Source organism: Rhamphochromis longiceps, linkage group LG1 (assembly GCF_057381845.1).
Source record: "Rhamphochromis longiceps isolate RC_006_pf linkage group LG1, R_longiceps_female_GT1.1, whole genome shotgun sequence".
Taxonomy (NCBI): domain Eukaryota; kingdom Metazoa; phylum Chordata; class Actinopteri; order Cichliformes; family Cichlidae; genus Rhamphochromis; species Rhamphochromis longiceps.
Genome location: NC_140557.1, coordinates 16,446,715 through 16,461,810, shown reverse-complemented (window position 1 = coordinate 16,461,810; position 15,096 = coordinate 16,446,715). Strand labels below are relative to the sequence as shown.

At 39.1% G+C, this 15,096-nt stretch overlaps 1 protein-coding gene across 2 annotated transcripts in view; it reads right to left on the bottom strand.

Moving 5' to 3' along the window:
- The window catches only part of LOC146678517 (CUB and sushi domain-containing protein 1-like), a 479,448-nt gene that overhangs the window by 311,285 nt on the left and 153,067 nt on the right, over window positions 1–15,096 (bottom strand). The window lies entirely within an intron of this gene.

The window sequence follows — 15,096 nt, the reverse complement described above, 5'->3', positions numbered from 1 at the left end:
TATTTTATTGTTCCCTAGTGCTTTTGAGGTTTTTTCTATGCTTTTCTGATGATGATATTAGTTTCCATTCATATCCAGCCTGTCCTAGTCTCTTCTCTGTGTTTGTATCCCTTTCTGACTCCCCTCTCATGCTCCCATGTTGTTCTGGTCCCTCAGTGTCCTGTCTTTGTGTTTTGTGTCCCGTTTTGTTCTGTCATGTTAGTATGTCTAAGTCCTGGTCCCAGTCTTTATTACTTTCTGTTTTATCTTGATAGACCCTTGTCTCGCGTGAGCTAGGTTCAGTTCTGCTTCCCCTTGTCTCATTGGTTAGTATCAGCTCAGCTGTGTTTCCTCAGGTGTTTCCACTCTGCCCTGATCTCCATTTTTGTACTTATACCCTCACTTTGCTTCTGTTCTCGGTCGTGTTCTCCCTCGCAGTTTTGCCTCCTAGAAGATTGTAGAAGTTGTCCTAGAAGTTATCTTGTGTCTGCACCTGCATTATTTTGTATTATGTTAGAATTCAGCATTAGTCCTGCCTTTGGGTCCAAAACCTGCCTGCCATGACACTTACATAAATCATGGGTTAAGTTTATTTTTAAATTCTGATCATTTCAAACATCTGAAATTCTGAAACTAATTAGGGGCTCTTATATTTTGGCAATGTCATTACATTAAAACATTTGATAATTAGTGACTTTTTAAAAACGTAACACTTTAAAAAGTCCAGTTTATTTCCTATAAGTGTATTTATTTTGAAAACCCAAGGCAGGGTGACCAGATGCTTGAAAATCTAGTCCTCTTCTGTAAGTCAGTGTCAGGTTTTTATTTTTTTTAAATCCACTATTACATATGTGTGTGAATAGAAGAGCAGGTTTAAACTGTGAATGTCAGCTTACACACTTGAAGCTGTGATGATTTGCCTTTAAACTCTAGTGTGACCTGATCTTGACTTAAGATGACTGACTGAAAAGAAATGTGTTTGCGTTTCCCGGTACCATATATCCATACTCAAAAATACAGACAGCCAGGGATACTGACACATAGAAAAATTGGTTTGGATAGACTGAAAATGTTGCAGGTCTATTTTGGGCCAGGTATTATAGTCACATTCAAATACTTGTCTGAGAGAGACAGGCTGTGAAAACACATCCACCAATCAAAGAGAGGAAACATACAAATCTACTAATTAGAGTGATTAATTTCTAATGAATATATGTCAGTTGTTCACACCTGTCAGTTAAGCATCTATGGTTACCACAGCAATGGGACTCTGTGTAACTATAGTGGAAAAAAATAGTGAGAAATTTCACTCAGCACTACTCTCAAGAAACGACTTATGAAAGAAAAACAATAATTTGTATGCACCTGGTTTAATAATCATGAGTGCCAAAGAAGTTGCTCTCCAAATGGTTATAAAATGTTGCCTATAGAGTGAAAACTGTGCACTCAGTATAAGGTTAAAGAAAGAAAAGGGTTTTTGTCTGCTTCTCACACTCTGAAGATTCCATCCACTGAAATAAATGGATATTTTTCACCACGAAACTTTAATTAAAATATGATTTAACTTCTGGTCTCTACGGCTCACTTGTTGTTAGTGCTGAAAAGCCCCAAACCAACTGTTTTACTCTCTAGCCTTCCTGCTCCTGACATCTAATGCACCTCTTTTGATATTAAGGGGCTAATATGTTCCTTGTGCTTATACATAGCAGGCAATGCTTGCATTCACCAACCTACTAATATAATATAATATAATACTAATATTATATATATATATATACATACACACACACACACACACACATATACATATATATATATATATATATATATATATACATATATATATATATATATATATATACATATATATATATATATATATATATATATACATATATATATATATATATATGTTGGGGGGGGGGGGGGGGAATAAGAGCATTGGGCGAACTTGGCATGTTGATAAGACATATATAGGTTAAAACAGGATTTCTGTCATAACCCCACACAACCCCATCATTTTATAATTTGTATTTTTTTCTATTATTGCTTGATTGACCCAACATGCAATTTCAGTACACTTTCTTAACAATACATAAAAAGTATGCGACTAACAAAGGGAAAGAGAAAAAAGGAAGAGGTAACAGGAAAATAAAGACAGACATTGGAACAAGACTCTAACTAATGCAATCAAAGCAAGAACAACAATGAGTCTGGATTCTGGATTCATTTTATCCATTTCATTTTTGGGATGGGACGCAACAAAGGAGAAAATGAAAGTGACAAAGTGGAAAAAATGTAGACGTCCAGAAAATAAGGTTTGAGAAAGAGAGGGGAAAAGGTAGATGGACAAAAAAAAGACAGTAAAAGGAGTAATTCACTTACACTACTGAGCAAAAGAGAGGACAGTGAAAACAGAGAACAGTGAAAAATGAATAATTCTAATTCTCTGGCCTCAGAGCAAGGACACAAAGGACAGACAATAACAGATGAAGGGAGCATGCAGAAAGCAACAACCAGAGAGAGAGATGGAAGAAAGCAAGGAAACAGAGAAAATGGAGGAAAGACAATACTGAGAGGGGCAGGAGGAGGGTAGTAAGACAAGAAGTGAGAAGTAAGAAAAAACTGTTTCACCTTAAAGTACAAAAACAAAAATGTTTTTTAAACTTACCACAGTAGTGTCTGACACCTCCATTATTTGTTCCTGTCTATGCAACGTACCTTTTATTAATTGTTGGTTTATCTGGAATTTGATGTGCTTCCTGTGACTAAGGATTTTAGTGCCTGTAGCTAGGTTAATTAACTGTGAACTATTTTAATCCAGTAGAGGATGCTGTAAGTTAATGTAATATTGCAATTGCTATGATTAAATGAAAGAAATTTTAGTTCATTATTCTATATAAATCTTTTCTATACTGTTCTGATGGCTTATCTTGTTTTATTGAAGCAAAATTTACTTGTGCTTACTATTTTTATAAAGTAATTAAATTATACAGATAAATCCACTTTCTTTTAAGATGTTTGCATACTTATATTTGTGTTAGCAAGGAGTAAGGAGATCTAGTGTCAACTAATGCACATCATGTGCCTACGTGTCCAAATGTTTTCGTTGGTAGTGTGGTAGTGTCTACTTTTAAAACCCGTGTACTGCATTTTCTGTGCATTTTCTATTTTTCTGAACCAGAAAGAGAATTAGCTGTGCACAGGCTACAATAAATCACCTTAGTGGCCCACAAGGGACAACACTTGCATTCTCACATTAATATTTCACCACTCAACAAATAAGACATGAACAAAGTAAAATGGCTATAACTAATTATCAGGAGGTTGCCTTCCTCCTGAATTTTTAATTTCATGGGCATATGAACTCTCAAGGACATTTAGTTCTGGACCAAGGTTAAATTTAGCCACTGGTCAACGATTTAGAGAGGGGATGGCTCCATACTGATCAAAGAGGTACTGGATGCATTATGGAATAACTGGGGATGAAAACAGCAAAGGTTTGAGAAGGGCTTGGAGCAAGCTGTGGAATCAACCTTGATCTATATTTAACTAAAACAGGTTTTTAATAAACTGGAAAGTGATTAAAGCAGCGTTATATGCCTTTTTTAGTATTTGGTGTATACAAATGAGATGTTGTAAATCATCACAAGCAGTCCAAAATATGAACTTCAGGCAAACTGTATTATAGTGAATATGCTCAGACACAATCATTAATATTCCTTTTCCCTGTCCAAACTTTCACTAAGAGTAAAACAGAGCTGTGATTTCTGTTCTTAAATTGAGGATTGACCAGGAGACAGATGCAAACTCACATGTGCGCACACACACGCACACATAAGACTGTTGGTCAGTCGGTAGGTCAATTAACGAGCAGTAATCGTCTAGCTGTCACTGCACTGATGGACCAACATGATTCCATGTCCCCATCCATCTCTCTCGCGCTCTCTCTCTCACTTTCTCAATCAGGCAAACACACTGGTGCTATGCCTGTTTGACATTTATATGAAAATAAGTGAGCTGCTTTTGGAATATTTGACTGTTTATGCAGTCAGTCAACTGTTCACCCAGTCAACCAGCTTATGTAATCAGATAGCCACTCAGTGATTCCAGCCAGCTGGTCTTTACAGTCAACCAACCAACCAGCCAGTCATTTTGCCTGTGTGCCTTTCTGCTTCTTCGTCCATCTGTCTAACTGTCCATCTGTATCTGCCCGACCAGTCTATCAAATAGCTAGCATCTCTGATCATGACATATTCTTCTAATCACCAAGATAAGTGTTTAAACTGGATGTAGTGTGGTAATAAAGCATGCCATCATATTGGAAATTAGTCTCAGCGCATTCACAAAATTACTTCATTATGATAGCTCCTCCACATTGTACTTAGGGAAAACATGGAAAAGACAATATTCTGTATTTGAACAAAAATAAATCTAGAGACACATAAAATCTTGGCAAAGCTTTTCTAGAAACATAAAAAATTGTGAAATCTGAACAAATGAAAAATCATGCTGTCTGATTGAATTGCAGTTCTTGTTTTGTTGAAGGACAGAAAAGCATTGCTAATCACCTGCAGTCTACTACAAGCCAAAGAAGGAATATGTGGTGACAGCCTCCTATCCTCTATTTCAGGGGTGTCAAACTCAAATACGCAGTGGGCCAAAATTCAAAACTGGAACAAAGTCGCGGGCTAACATTAATATTTATTGAAAAAAAAAATCTTCCTCCAGATATAAGAATGAATCTTTTCTTATGGACTCAAATAAGTTTTTCTGGAAAACTGAATATGGAACAAGAAAAGCTTAATACTAAACAATATATATATTAGCTGTATAATACCAGTAGGCCAGCTCTAATAGTAATTTGGTATGGCTTCGCGGGCCAGAGTTTGACACCTATGCTCTATTTATTTGACATCCTGGTCCCATTGCCACTTTACTAATTTGTTGTTGTAGCTAACCGTCTCCAAACAAGTGTCTTGTTGCATGCTCAGTCATCCAGGTAAGAAAATCCCAAAAGGTTGATTCAGTTCGTCTGGACGTAGCGTTTTCAGTGGGAATGCTACGTCCAGATGAACAGAACCAACCTTTTAGGGCGTCTCCAAAGAACATTTAATCGTATGCCCAATTGTTATTATCTACCCAAATCGGGCACCAAGTAGCGAAACATAGCACACCCACTGAATACTTTGGTGTTTACATGTCCCCCCACTTATCTTTTAAAACATCAGGTTACCTTCCCAGTCCCTCTCTTTGTGTGTGTGAACTTAGCATATATGAGAGTACTAACCCAATAAGAAAACTTTCAAATCGGGACTCTGAGTGAATGTTTCACCACATGTCCTTGCACTCTTCTGGTAAATTTGGCTTACAAGTGGTCCACCAAGCAGAAAATTTCAATAACTTTTAAGCGTTTAGAGTTTGTTCAAACAGCTTTCTGAAGCTCTCTGTATTTCAGGCAGCCAACTGAAGTGGAATAGATTATATGTGAATGAAAAAAATATACAGCATTGACATTTGTCATCAATGCTCTGACCTCATCACTCCCCACAAGGAAGTACCAAGCAGGGAATAAAGGTTTTCAAATGCTACATGAGTCACATGAGTAAAGTTACTGCGGGCATGCGGCGAATGAATAAGCAGAGTAGCGATGGCTTAAGTACAAGCCATGATTAAAAATAGAGGAGTCAGATTTAGACCAATCGACCAAAACATTAAAACCACTGACCGAGAAGGTGGATAACAATAATCATCATTTTAAAGTGCAGGGCTCCAAACTCAGGAGTTTCCAACATGACAAACCAAAAGCTCCCGTGTCCGATTTTAAGTCAATTTGAGTCTACCTTGTACAGGCCTGTTTCCAAAATGCTGAGATTTGTATTGTAAATAAGAACAATGCATCATAATCACATTGTCAGTGTTCTCTATGCCTGTGTACAACGGCACGCACTGCAATTTACGCTGACTGTCCTAAAGGTGTTCAAGTGGAACACATGCAGGAGTAAGAGGTCAGACAGAATAGCAATGATCTTGAAGGGTAGATAGGTCCAACTCATATCATATAAGGTTCTTGCTTTTGATGGACGAAGATGGCCAACTTTTCAACTTATCTTTTTTCCCCCCTTTTCATCTGTCTTTAGGCTCTGGCATTTATGAAAATATACGCAAACTACACAGTCACTGTAGAGTATATGGCTTTCACTTGCCAACACTGGATACACCACACACTTGTACAACAGATGTATGCCTTGTGTTTACTTGTTTAAATCTCTAATTCTGGGCCTTGAAACATTTTTCAAGATTGTCAAATGGAGCACCAGTCTATCCGTGACACAACGTAGCACACAGTAAATGAACAGACAGGAAGTGATTTGTTTGATAAAGACAGATTAAGAGCGTAGTGGATAACCAGTAAGCAGATAACGGAAGAAAACTTTAAAAAGAAGGGAACACGTTTAAAAAAATGACACTTTATTTTTTTTCCAGGGGTGGAAGATTTTTCTTTAATAAAAACAGCCAGAGATAAATGGCAGGGAACATGGTGAGCAAGCAAACGGTGTTGGTAGAAGATCTGTTGTAAATTACTGCCTTGGCAGAGTTTCCTGTACAAACTGTAGACAGTATGCTATGAAAAAGCACTGTAGCATCTAGAAACAATGGATGAACACATTCTTGGCAACAGGATTTTGAACTTTGGGGAAATTTTGGTAAAGAAAAATAAATAAATAAAACAGGAATCCTCTTATCTGAAGTGAGTGGGAGAGAGAAGGCATGATAGAGATTGGCCTAAGGCAAGATGGACCTTTTTACTCTGTGTGTAACACTTAATAAACTACTGTAATCATTCTGAATTCTTATAACTCATGAAATCATGATCAAAACTACAAGCAAAGACATTGTTGGGACAATATGATAAATGTCATCGAATGTAACCACAGATAATGTGTTACACTGTTAATAAAGATATATAGTTGTACTTAGGGACATGTAATTTGCTAGATTAATTTAGACCCGTGGCAATGGAATAGTTTGACAGTCTACTCAAGGGTAGCTATTTTGGCCTTAAGCAATCTTTTAAAAAACATTACTTTTAAACACTGGCCCTTAAAAGTATACCTGAGATGTTTAATGCTGTTCTGTTGCTTGTTTTTGAGGAGAAGAGAAGAGAAAGTTGGTTTTCAAGAAATATTTGTTTTCACAGGTCTGAAAACATTTTCTTAATCAAATTAAGAAATAGACAAAGAGATGTTATTCTAAAGGTAAATTAAAGATCTTCGGTGTAAGTTACCCGCTGAGATACTGCTGTGCCACAGTTCAGATGTATACTGTAGCACTGCTGCAGTGTTCTGAGGAGTTGTATGCCTTGCTAAAGGTCCCTTTGGCAATCGGTGGTGCTTTATGCAAGCAATAAGAGAGTATGAACCCTACTGATTTTCTGGCGTCCTCAAGCAACACCTTGCAGAGCAATTCCCTTAAACTTGAGCCTGAAGCCTAGAAAATCCCAAAGTGTCTGTCAAGCTGTCTGTCAACCACAGACGGTCTAGTCTGTGTGCTTTTGTGCTAGCCCATGTGTACACAGGTATGTAACAAAAACAACCAATGCATTTCCATCCCACCAATGGTTCAACTATAGAATTTCCACTTCAAATCGACAGCAAAATTGTTAAATTACATGCACCTGACACCACAGTGACTAATGACTGTGCAGTGGAAGGTTTTTATCAAGCACAACATCAACAAGCACATCAGCAAAATGTCTCTATTTACCTCGAAAATTGATTTAATTATCAGAGCAAATCATTTATCTAGATAGATAGATAGATAGATAGATATCTTTCTCAGTGTCACATAATTAAAGTACAAATTAAATTCCCCCTTGAATTCCACAAATGTTGTCTCCATATGTTTTTTCCTTATTTTCCTTGACTTGCAATCCACACCAATTATTACAATTATATTGTAATTATATTAAAAATGCAAATTACTTTAATTTTTTTTTCGGGGGGGGGGGGGGGGGGGGGGAAGTTACCATGACTTTAGGTCACAATAGGTACAAAGCTTCACGAAATCCCACAGGGACCAATTTGTCTAAGCTGTGGTAAGGAACAGGAGCAGTGAGTAGGCAGCTGGCACCCAGCCACATCTCACTGGGTTGTAGACCAGTGTTTTTCTAACTGTGAATCTGGTCTTAACATGGGTCACTGTTTGCTTCAAGTGGGCTCTTGGAACATGATGTTTTATTGAACGTGAATATCAGCTTGAAACAGTGAGGTTCTAAAAGGTGGTTCCACTTGATAAAAGCACTGATTTGCTTCTCGATGGTAAGATAAGGTAATACATCTAGTCAATGGACCGTAAAACGACTAACTCTGACTCAAGTGAAAAATTCTTTTAAAGCAAGTCGTGTTGTTGGCAGAGACTTTTCATCCAGTAATTGCAATAAAAAAAAATGTTTTACTTGAACATAATGTTGGGGTTGTGGAGGTTTACCAAGCAAACTCTAGATGCTGGATTTCACTGTTAGATTTCATCTGGAGGGACATAAAGTTTAAATCTGGTCACAGAGGTTTGACTGCTTTTTTGAAAAGCCTATTCTGCCTAGCATCAGCAGCATCAGCAAGGGTTTATGGGTATCCAGACTTCTGGCTGTTAGCCAAGGCTCTAGGTCCTTCAGACTAAAGTACTTTCTATTTCTCTGTCTCCGTCTCACTCACACAAACACACACAACCTTGGTTCCAAGTCTATCGAGGCATAATGTGCATTGCACCCTTCGCACCTCCTCAACCTCATATATTGTTGCTGTGTCATAAACATTGCGTAAAATGCATCTGTCACTCAGCATTGTCTTTTTTTGCGTAACAACGAAGGACTTATTGTTTTGGCTTAAAACTCAACAAATGGTGACTTACAAAATGAAAACTTGCTGTCAGAGAAAATGAGAATCATTACAAGAAATCCTTATTTAGAAAGGAGGTACTGGGATTATGTTCTTTCCTAAATACCCCATATGATGTTCCTTCATAACAAAATACAGCTAAAATCAAAGGCACAAAAACTATGTTTATACCAAAATAGTCCCGATTAAAAAAGAAATGCTGAAGAAAATAGGTCCATAACCCTGTTTGATCAAACATTTTTAAAGTATACATATATATTACTTATTAAACAGTGTTTCTTTTCTTTTTAATTCAGGAGCCGACATCTGAAGCCTGGATTTTACTTTCTGCATTTGTGAGTCCAAATGATGTAAATTTCATCATCAGATAGTGAAGACAATGCGCCTGCACGTTTTTTGTGATGATGCAGAATTTACATTACAATGCGGCAGTTACACAAGTGGGCCTTGAGTTCATTTCAAGAAGTGTGACAGGAATGACTACTACAGTACAGAGGTCGGGTGTCCAGCTGCCTGTGTCTGTAACGGATAATAATCTAGGCTTAAGAGCTGCTAAAAAAGGACAAAAAGGAGAAAAAAGTGTAAAAAGAAATGTGGCAGTGGCGAAAAGTTAAAATAAAACAGGCTCAAAGCCTAACTTTGGCTCTTTTTCATCTGTAATGTGAGCCACTTTAACAAACAAATAAACAAATAAAGAGTTGAAGGTTGTTAATTTAAGTTATGGATTTGTGCCAAACATAGGGTCTCTTGGCAAATCTGCTTATCCATGTCACGAAAGACTAAATTTAAGTAAACAGAAAAAAGAACAATGATTGAATTTCCGATTAAATAAAGATGGAATTTTTTATTACTCTTGTGTGTTCTTTAGTACATCACCACTTTGTTTTTGTTGTTGCTGAGACTGTTTCAGTGACAGTTGTTGATGAGCCTTATGTATAGGATGCAGACAGAGAAAATATGAATGTAGGTATCATTCAGTACTGTGCGTTTACCCTAACTTCCAGGCAGATATTGTTCCTCGTTAACACTCGTCATGGGGGAATTAACAAAGTGGGCTGTTAAACCACCCATCGCCTCTGCCGGTACAATCATGACCTGAACTTGTTTGTACTGTGCTGGCAAATCAATCAACCGGATTACTTTTAATGACTGGTAATTCAGTTATTCACATTGTTTCCATTGTTTCTCTACCAAGGTAGAGTCAAAGCAGAGGCATTTTTCAGCGCTCTTTGATTCTGTCTGTCTAGCTATAAAAACTAAAAAGCTGAATTCCATGAAACCTGGTGGAGAAATGAGAATTGATAAAAGGAAGAACCCATTAAACTTTAGACCAGATCCAGCCTACGTTCTTTTAAAATGCAAAACAGGCCACTGGCATTGGCTTTGGGAGAGGATTCCTTCCCCAAATCTAAGTTAATATATTTCATTGTATACAGTATACCCACTAATTGTTATCCGACAAGTATTTCAAACCACGGACCTATCTCAAACAAGCTTTCCTGATTCATTTTCATCATCTTTCTGGTTGGAGTATTAGAACACACTGTACTTTCACATTTTTTGAGGAGGATTACATTTTGGTCTGAACATCTGCTGAGACTTGCCAACTGTCAGTAAGGCAGAGTGAACGACATACTGTGGAGCTACTGTACAAGTAAAAAGTCCTTGTCACCGTCAGCAGTCAGAGAACTAAATCCGGAATCCAAGATGGCGCCGTTGAGTTCGGCTGCCGCCCTGGCAGCTCTGCGACGACTGTGCTTTTAAACCGGAGTTAGCTGACGAACTCAATGCTTTTTTTGCGCGTTTTGAGGCGCCTCAGTTTCAATCTCAGAGCCCTGCACCCGCCCCCGCTGCTGAACCAGCACCACTGATACTCTCTGAGCATGACGTGAGGAGAGCTCTGAGGGCAACCAACTGCAGGAAGGCAGCGGGACCAGATAGCATACCGGGACGTGTGCTAAGAGTATGTGCAGATCAGCTAACTACAGTTTTCACTAACATCTTCAATGCCTCCCTGGCCCAGCAGGTAGTCCCCACCTGCTTTAAAACATCAGTGATTGTTCCGATCCCTAAGAACACCCGCCCAGCCAGCCTAAATGATTATCGCCCAGTGGCCCTAACATCTGTAGTGATGAAATGTTTTGAGAGGCTCATGAAACCCTTTATTAGTTCTTTCCTCCCTCCCGACTTGGACTCATTGCAGTTTGCATACCGGACAAATAGATCCACTGGAGATGCTGTAGCACAGGTCCTGCACACCACACTGAGCCATCTAGATGAGGGACGTGGGAACTATGTGATAATGCTGTTTATAGACTACAGCTCAGCGTTCAACACCATAGTGCCCCACATCCTTACGGATAAGCTCCGGGATCTGGGATTCAGCACATCCTTGTGCAGGTGGATTCACAGCTTTTTGACTGCGAGACCACAGTCGGTGAGAATAGGGGATGTGTACTCTCATACCCTTTCACTGAACATAGGGGCCCCCCAGGGATGTGTGCTTAGCCCTCTTCTTTATTCCCTCTACACCGCGGACTGCACGGCCAGATACCCCACTAACTCCATTGTGAAGTTCGCTGACGACACAGTGGTGGTAGGACTCATCTCCGGGAATGACGAGAGGGCCTACCGAAGCGAGGTGGACGGATTAGCAAAGTGGTGTGTGGCAAACCACCTCTCCATGAATATCAGCAAAACAAAGGAGATGGTGATTGATTTTAGGAGACAGAGAGGCGAGAAAACTCACACCCCAATTCAGATCAATGGAAACCCTGTGGAGAAAGTCTCTAACTTTAAATACCTCGGTGTTTATATCAACGAGGACCTTAATTGGAACACACATACGGACTTCCTCATCAGCAAAGGCAGAGAGCGCCTCTATCATCTGAGGCGTTTAAAGAGGTTTAAGATCTCCAAGAACATCCAGAGGAGATTCTACACCGGGGTCATTGAGAGCATCCTGTGTAATAACATCACGGTGTGGTACGGGAACTGCACAGTACAGCAACAGAAAGCCCTGCAGAGGGTCGTGCGCACAGCTGAACGCACTATGGGAACATCTTTACCAACACTGCAGGACATCTACGCTGAAAGGTGCAGATCCCGGGCCATCAGGATCACTAACGACTCCAGCCATCCCGCTTACAAACTGTTCAGGCCACTGAGGTCAGGGAAACGCCTCTGTAGCCTGAAAACAAGAACTGAAAGGTTCAGGAGGAGTTTTTACCCACAAACAGTGAGACTCCTCAATCAAAACACAAATCGGACAACATGATGGACAATTCCATACACAGTATATAATTTTCTTTTGAGTTTTATCCTTATTTTTATTTGTATTTTATCATTTACATCTGTATTTACGTAAATACGTACACTATAGCTCTTAACTATTACAGCGTAATATTTTGCACGATATTATACATTTTTATACTTTTATATAGATATTTTTTTATTATAAGTTTAGTAAGATGCACAGTCGGGGGGGGAGTACTTTTTAGCCGGAAAAAACATTTCACTGTGTGTTGTACTAGTTATAACTACATGTGACAAATAAATAAAGAATTGAAGAATTGAAGAATTGGAGTTAACTGAACTGAAAACTAAAAATAGGTTTATGTGGAGAGAGCTACAGGGTGGATACATAAACATGCATTCAAACTGGACTTTAACCTTTCACATTTCTCTTTTAACTCTCATGATTCTCCCCCTCTTGTCTCTCTGTTCCAGACTGTTACTTCTCTCCTTTGTTTCCCTACCTTCGTATACCCAATCTATCTTTTTTCATTTTCTGTAATACAGCACAGTCCAGCTATAAGAACCCATCAATCAAAATACTTACAGGTGTACAATCATTACGATTAGGCATAGTGCCACATATAAAAACACATACAGCTGCTGTACTTGAGTTATATTGCTAGAAGCATCAGACACATCCACACTCACAGCATAAGGTGCTTCAACCATGACTCCACATAAATTTCACAGTCTCACGAAGAGATTGCTCATAACTAGTTTGAGGGCCAAATAGACGGTGTGGGATCATCCTGACAGGGAGAACGACGAGCTCAGAGCACCTCCAACCTCTACAAGTAAAAACTTGCTGATGTCAAAAATGTACAAATTTAAAAGAAAACAATAAATACAAATAAATACAAAGTTCAAAACTAAGCCGAAACACATGCAAATGCCAATTATGGAGCTGAATAAAACAAAGCAGGAGCACTATCTGTAGCAGCTTGGATTGCTCCAGCTGCACCCTCCAGGTAGCCCTTGTTTCTGTTCCAGCCACCAGATGGGGTTGCCTCAAACAAAAAAGGAATTTAAGACACTGCAAACCAATAATAACTTTGGCTCAAAACAGCGATTATTAATATACAAAACTAGCAGGCTCACTGAGTGTGCTAACATGGGCACTGGCACAAAAATGTGTTAAATCACACAAACGATGTCACATGCATAAACATGCATGATAGAGTTGAAGACAAAATGTCATGGTCTGCGGTGGGTGGCTGGAATTTCCATAAGGCTCTTGAACTGACCTGGGATCCGCCCCTGGGCAGGGCCAACTCCAGCTCCCGCACACCTGGAGCCTATTGCAGGCAATCAAGCCAGAGGGATTTAAACCACACGTTGATGTTCATTCACTGCCAGTTTGTCATCAACACATGTTGGTAACAGGCCGTATACGTTAAGTTCTTGCTGTGATTCATCCTGTTAACACGACTCTCTTGTGCTACAGTTGCTGTATCCACCTTGGCTCACACTCCACCTCTGGACTCAGGATACCTAGTAATCATTAGTGATGGCCAAATGAAGCTTTCCGAAGCACTGAAGCTTGTATTGAAAAACGGTTCATTACTCGAAGCTTTTCAACACAGTCCTCTCCGGTGACATCTGGTGGTGAAAATTTTGAAGAGCAGCTTGAATCTGCAAAATAAAACGGACTGCTCAATTATCACTGCTCACTCAAGAGTGGAGTTCTCTCTGATATTGGGCCACCGTTCCGTTGCTTTGAACATGTAATTGGTTTTGTTTTCTCGATTGGGGGGCTGAAAAAAATGTAATGCGTATCTGCGTAATACATTTTGATCAATAAACTTTCCCTATTTAAACATGCACTATGGTGTGGCCTTTCTTTGCTCATAACTCCTTGATGTTGGTAAATACAATAAGTGAGCAATATATATAATATACATATGATAATGCACAGCACATTATGGAGTATGCCCCTGCTGTGAAGTCCTGCCTCCATCTACTTGTCGTTTAATCACTGGACAGCTGGACAGGTTCATACAAAATATTAGATTAGGCCAATTCCTATACATATTTTTGACCTAGGGGTGGGATTGATTGTGAACTGGAAAGGGAAAATGCTTAGGGAGCTGAGTACGGCTGCATCGTCACTGATTTGTAGAATCCTTTTGATTCGATACAGGATCCGATTCAATTTGATTGGAATCTGGAAAGTTTTGCCTCAGTCAGAAATATTACAATTCTGATCATTTAACAGTATATATCCATAATTTCGTATCTATTAAAAGAAAGCTGACACATGTGAGACTTAATTAGAGATGTAAACAGAGAGTTATGAAACCTGCAGCTGCAGAAGCCAGCGAAAAAAAAAAAGAGGCAAACACAGCGCGGACCCGACGACACACCAAAATCTGATTCTGACGCGTCGGGTCCGCGCTCTGTGTTTACGTTTGTATGCAGAATCCGTAAACCTGCTCCCAGTTACTGTTTTAGCTGCATGGTGTTTGACGACATGTTGTGAGGTTTAACCTGAGATGCTGGCGTTTCAGGCATAATAACGTTAATTTACAAATCGACACGGGATTTTAATGAATCAATATCACTTTATTCAATTTACCATGGATTGTAATCAGAAAAGCGATAATCAAAACCCACCCCTAATCAAGAACTTGCAAAGTAAAAACATGATCTATGTAAGGTAGCCCTTTTGTTATTTACATTTAAAAAGAGGATTAGTGTTACTGTGCGCTGGCTGAGTCTGTTTCTTTTCTTAGAAATAGTTTCTCCTGCCCTGGAGAAAATCCACTTGCATGGAACAGAAGAGGCTGTGGAGTGCAGGAACCACACTGCAAGTTGGTAGATATGCAGGTATTCCTGGGTCCTGCAGACTATCACCTAAAAACAATAAACAAAATGATTTTCTAAACTGTAGCAATGTAATGTACGTATAGTGCCAAATACATTT